Raw genomic sequence first — 6526 nt, 5'->3', positions numbered from 1 at the left:
GCTCTATAGTAGAGTTTGAGGTCAGGGATCATGATGCCTCCAGAGGTTGTTTTATTATACAGGATTCTTTTAGCTATCCTAGGTTTTTTGTTTTTTCCATATAAAGTTAAGTATTGTTCTTTCCAGGTCTGTGAAGAATTGTGTTGGGATTTTGATGGGGATTGCATTGAATCTGTAGATTGCTTTTGGTAAGATTGCCATGTTTACTATGTTAATTCTACCTATCCATGAGCATGGGAGATCTTTCCATTTTCTGATATCTTCTTCAATTTCTTTCTTCAGAGACAAAGTTTTTATCATACAGGTCTTCCACTTGCTTAGTTATGGTTACCCCAAGGTATTTTATATTATTTGTGACTATGATAAAGGTTGATGTTTCTCTGATTTCTTTCTCAGCCCATTTATCATTTGTATATAGGAGGGCTGCTGATTTTTTTTAGTTAATCTTGTATTCTGCTACTTGACTGAAGTTTATCAGCTGTAGGAGTTCCCTGGTAAATTTTTGGTGTCACTAATGTATACTATCATACGTCTGCAAATAGTGAGTTTGACTTCTTCCTTTCCAATTTGTATCCCTTTGATCTCCTTTTGTTGTCTTATTGCTCTAGCTAGAACTTCTAGTACTATGTTGAATAAGTATGGAGAGAGTGGAAACCCTTGTCTTGTTCCTGATTTTAGTGGAATTGCTTTGAGTTTCTATCCATTTAACTTGATGTTGACTGTTGGTTTGCTTTAAATTGCCTTTATTATGTTTAGGTATGTTCCCTGTATTTCTGATCTCTCTAGAACCTTTATCATGAAGGGGTTGGAATTTGTCAAAGGCTTTTTCAGCATCCAGTGAAATGACCATGTGTTTTTTTTTTCTTTCAGTTTGTTTATATGGTGTATTTCATTGACTGATTTTCATATGTTGAACCATCCTTGCATCCCTGGGATGAAGCCTATTTGGTCATGGTGGATAATTTTTTTTGATGTGTTCCTGGATTCAATTGGCCAGCATTTTATTGAGTATTTTTGTGTCAATGTTCATGAGGGAGATTGGTCTGTAATTCTCTTTCTTTGTTCTATCTTTGTGTGGTTTGTGTATTAGGGTGATTGTAGCCTCATAAAAGGAATTTGGTAATGTTTCTTCTGTTTCTATTATGTGGAACAATTTGAAGAGTATTAGTATTAGCTTTTCTTTGAAAGTCTGGTAGAATTTTGTGCTGAAACTATCTGGTCCTGGGCATTTTTTGGTTGGGAGACTTTTAAGGTCTGTTTCTATTTCCTTGGGGGTTATCGGTCTGTTTAAGCAGTTTATCTGGTCTTGATTTAACTTTGGTATGTGGTACCTATCCAGAAAATCATCCATTTCTTTCAGATTTTCCAATTTTGTGGAGTACAGGTTTTTGAAATATGACCTGAGGATTCTCTAGATTTCCTCATTGTCTGTTCTTATGTCTCCCACTGAACCAAGAGTATCGATCAGACCGAGAGAGCCTCCCTCAGACACAGACATCACTTCCACCAAGTGGAGAAAGAGAAGGGTATTCAGTAATGCAAAAATACAGTGAACAACAAAAAACTCACCATGGCTCCATCATAATCTACATCAGTAAGATCTGAACATGCCAACACAGAAGAAACAAAAGAAATCAACCTTAAAAATGACCTTAAGAAGATAGAGATCTTTAAAGAGGGATTGAAATTTTTCCTTAATAAATTAGAGAAAAGTCAAACAAAAAATGGGAAGCAATCAGTAAATACCTTAAAAGCCAAGAGAAATCAATTAAACAAATGAGGGAAACAGCTTAATATTTGAAATCTGAAGTTGAGACAATAAAGAAGACACAAACTGAGTTAATGCTGGAAGTGGAACATCTGAGTAAATGAATAGGAACTAGAGATGCAAGCATAAGCAACACAATATAAGAAATGGAAGAGCTTATTAATTTACATTTAATATATATACTTCTAACTAATTTCTTTATTTGAACTTTTGTAGGTTTAATTATGCCCATGTCTACAGGATCTTCTGTTTCTGTAAAGTATCCAAAGGCATAAAATTCTTCAGAATTTTGAGGATTTTATTTCTATAATACAGGCACGTATAGTACACAAAATTTGAATAAGCTTTTGTATTGTTGGTCTTGTTGACCCATTTGAAATAAATTATTCCTCAAAAAAAAAGGGATGGAAGAGCAGATCTCTGGTGTTGAAGATACAGTAGAAAAAAATCAATTCATCAGTCAAAGAAAACACTAAAGTCAACAAAATCATGCCCCAAAATGTCCAGGAAATTTGGGACACCATGAAAAGACCAAACCTAAGAATAACAGGGATAGAAGAAGGAGAAGAATACCAACTCAAAGGCACAGAAATTTATTCAACAAAATCATAGAAGAAAACTTTCCCAACCTAAAGAAGGAAATGACTATAAAGATACGAGAAGGTTACAACACCAAATAGACTGGATTAAAAAAAAATCTCCCCTCGCCACATAATAAACCATTAAACATACAGAATAAAGAAAATATATTAAGAGCTGCAAAGGAAAAAGGCCAAGTAACATATAAAGGCAGACCCATAAGAATAACACTTGACTTCTCAATTGAGACTCTAAAAGCCAGAAGGTCCTGGGCAGATGTTATGCAGACGCTAAGATTCATTTCCTTTAGTCTGTTTCTTTAATATCACACCTTAACGAGAATGCAGTAAGATAAGGAAATGAAAAACCACCCAAACCTGAAGTCTAAAGTAATCATTTCCAAAGCTAAGCATGGAGAGACTAGTCCATACTACTTCTGCTTAAAAGTATAATTCGCGTTTTAATACTCACATAAAATTGACTAAATGTGTTTAGTTTTCTAGAATCTGCACAGGAAGAGCCTCAGTTGATGGTAATAACTTTGAATCATTTATCTGAGATCATTATAACACCAATGGGTGGAATATACAACAGTAACCAAATGTCTTCTTTCATAATTCTTGTAGAATATCACTATCATAAAATAAGCCATTAACAATTAAGAAAAAGTCAAGATTCAAATCAGGTAAATTTTGCACAGAAAATAATTTGAAAAAAGTACTTAAAAGTACTTTAAATTCAGTGTTCACAACCCTACCTCTTTAATATTAAAATGTAATTTTGATCATTGACCTAAATAGTTCAAATGTATCAAACTTCATTCCTTTTTCTCAAGTAATAAGTAAAGTCCATGTCTCTGTAAATTGTCATTTGTATTCATTCTATAAAGAGTTTCCTCCAGTAGGCACTAATAATTGTATGACTTAAAGATATCTAGGTACATTCCTTTAGTTATGACTTGTGCCATGCATAAGTTTTCCCTTTGCTTTTTCCTAAATCATCTCCCTGCAATTGAACCCATCTGAGTCAGCTCATTATTCTATAATGGAAAGGTTTATATGAAGTCCTATTTAAAATGCTAATGATATTTTAAGAGAAGTATAAACTAAAGAAATTAATGACCAAAAATAAAGATCTATATTACTGTTATGGAATAAGGAGGTGCTTTCTGATGGTTCTGAGGTCTGTTCCACAAGAGGGAATTTCTTCTTGGTACTGAGGACATGATGTTTGAAGCCTGGCTAGGAAGTCAGAGACATTGGCTGGAATCTATTATGATATTTATTTTATTTATTCCCATAGAATAATGCTACTCTCATCCTTCATCATAGACAATTCTACTTCTTTTCTGCAGTTATGGTAATGACTGTTGAGGGACCAACTTCAAACCAGACATCTCTATCACCCTCCCCAGGACTTAGGAGACATTGTGGAAGAGAGGGGTGGAAAGCATGTACATATTAAAGGGTGAGAAGGGGAGTCATTAGTAAAAGTTTTATTATATTATTATATATTATGTTATTGTGTCACTATATATTATATATACATACATAATACATACACACACACGTGTGTGTGTGTGTGTGTGTGTATGTGTGTGTGAAATTTGGACTCTAAATATATATATATACACACACATATATTTATATACATATATGTGTGTATATGTATATATAAATATATTTATATTTTTATATAAATATATATATATATATATATTTATATAAATTTTTCCCTGGAGCTCGCTCTGTAGTATAAGCTGGCCTTGAACTCACAGAGATGCACCTGGCTCTGCCTCCTGAGTGCTGGGATTAAAGGTGTGTGCAACCACCACACAATGATTATATTTTTAACATTATGTTTCCAACAGGCAGGAAGGTCATTGATAACAAAGCATTCTATTCTTTAATGACAACACAAGAGTAAGCAATATATGTTGAGAATTAAAATACTGTAGAGTTCTCACCATCCACTTAAACATGTCACTCTCCTACTAGCATTGTCAAAAAGCACTCAGCCATTCTGAAGAGTCTCTATCATCTTTGCTTGATTGATAGTAGAACCACTACTACTTCTGTAGAAGTTGACACATGATGTGGAGGTTAATCTTGATTGGCAACTTGGTTAGATTGAAAATTACTGAGCTATCAGGCACAGCTCTTGGTAACCTTTGAAATTATCTCAGGAGAAATAAAGGCTTTCACCTATTCACTGAATTAATTACTTAATGGACTCTTGGTATGATAACATTACTGGGAGATGGGGACTCATAAGAAATATGACCCATGATACAGGTAATGGGATATTTCTTTTTCTACTATGGTATTCTAAAAAAAATCAATGTATTGTCTATTATCTGTCCCATATCTTCCATGGTTATTTTTAACCATGAGTTGAATGGCTAAACTCCATGGTACATAATGTTCTGTACCTAATCTATATTAAGTCTCTCTTTGTCCCACCAGCCAGCTTCCAAATAATGACATGGAGACTTATTAATTATGAAAGTTCAGACTATAACTTAGGCTTGTTCTCCACTGGCTCTTAAAATGTAAATTAATCCATTTCTATTAATCTACATTTTGCCACGTGGGTTTTTACCTTTCTTTCATTGTATGTCCAACTGCCTCCATGTATTTTTGGTATTTCCTCTGCAATTTGATTATCTCCTCCCACTTCCTCTCTCTAACAGGAATTTCTACCTATACCTTCTGCCTAGCTATTGGCCATTCAGCTTTTTCTTAAACCAATCACAACAATATCTTTTTTTATATACACAGTGTATAAATATCCCATAACACTAATCTAAAAGACAATCATTGTAGCCAAAACTCATAGATTGAAATATATAAAGGATTTGTGTAAAATGAATCCTTCCTGAAGTTTTTTTTTTTTTTTCCTGTTAGGGCTTTGGTCAAAATAATGTGAAAAAATCCAATTCTGAGTCTGTATTCCATTCTGCCTCCAAGAATTGCATGTTATTTTAGCATGAATCTTAAATGGTCTTATTAATAAAACAAACCCAGAGTCAGGTATTGGGGTGAATGCTGGAAGATCAGAGCAGCAGAACAAGCCATAGCCACCTCACCTCGCCAATTCCTCAGTTGATCCTGTTTCCTCAGACTGGAAGCCTCGGTGTCCTCATCTCAATGGATCTCTGCTGAACTGCTGCTCTAAAGCCTAAAAGCTTAACCAGGCTCTAGTTTCTGGTTTTCATGCCTTATATGCCTTTCTGCTTCCTGCCATCACTTCCTGGAATTAAAGACTCTTGTTACCATGCCTGGCTGTTTCCAGTGTTGCTTTGAACTCACAGAGATCCAGATGGATCTCTGCCTCTGGAATGCTAGGATTAAAGGCGTGTGTGCCACCATTTTCTGGCCTCTATATCTAGTGGCTGCTCTTTTCTCTGACCCAAGATAAGTTTATTAGGGTGCACAATATTTTGGGGAACACAATTTCACCACATGTTATTAAAATTCATAGAAACCTGGACTATACAATTCAAAAGTTCTGAAATCATGACAATCCCTCTAATCCCTCATCATGCAGAAGTCTCATAAGTAGTCTTCAATATAAGTAGTGTTCTAATCTTTGGACTGTGGTAAAATAATACACAGAAGCGCCAACAAATGCTTCATTCATGGGTCCTTGGAAATTCTACAACCATACAATGGAGAAGGGTTTCCTTCAAAGATCCTTCTCTAGCAGTTTTTTTTTTCAGTTCATAATACCTGGACTTTCATGTATACCCTTTAGACAGTTCCATAATCTCGTGCTTGCTGATACTGTCTGTAGTCAGTGGTAATGCCCAGGTAGATCACAGATTTATCAACCTAAAAATTCACCATTTTATGTGTTGGTATTTTTGCCAGAATGTATGTCTATACATGTGCTTTCCTGTTGCCTCAAAGAGAAGAGGGCATTGGAGTCTGTGGAATTGGAGCAACAGGTATTTGTAAACCACCATGTGGGTACTAGGGATCAAATCCATGCTCCCTAAAGAAACAGCCAGTGATAGTGTGTGTGTGTGTGTGTGTGTGTGTGTGTGTGTGTGTGTGTGTGTGACTCTAAGACCTCATGGGATGGCTTCTTATGGGGAGTAGTGAATTAAGCAAGAATGCTTAAGCTTGAAGTTAGTCTATCTGAATTATATTCTTTTTTTTTTTTTTTTTTTTTTTT

This window comes from Peromyscus maniculatus, chromosome 4, assembly GCF_049852395.1.
Source record: "Peromyscus maniculatus bairdii isolate BWxNUB_F1_BW_parent chromosome 4, HU_Pman_BW_mat_3.1, whole genome shotgun sequence".
Taxonomy (NCBI): Eukaryota; Metazoa; Chordata; class Mammalia; order Rodentia; family Cricetidae; genus Peromyscus; species Peromyscus maniculatus.
The sequence above is the reverse complement of the archived record's forward strand: the minus strand, read 5'-3'. Positions refer to the sequence as shown.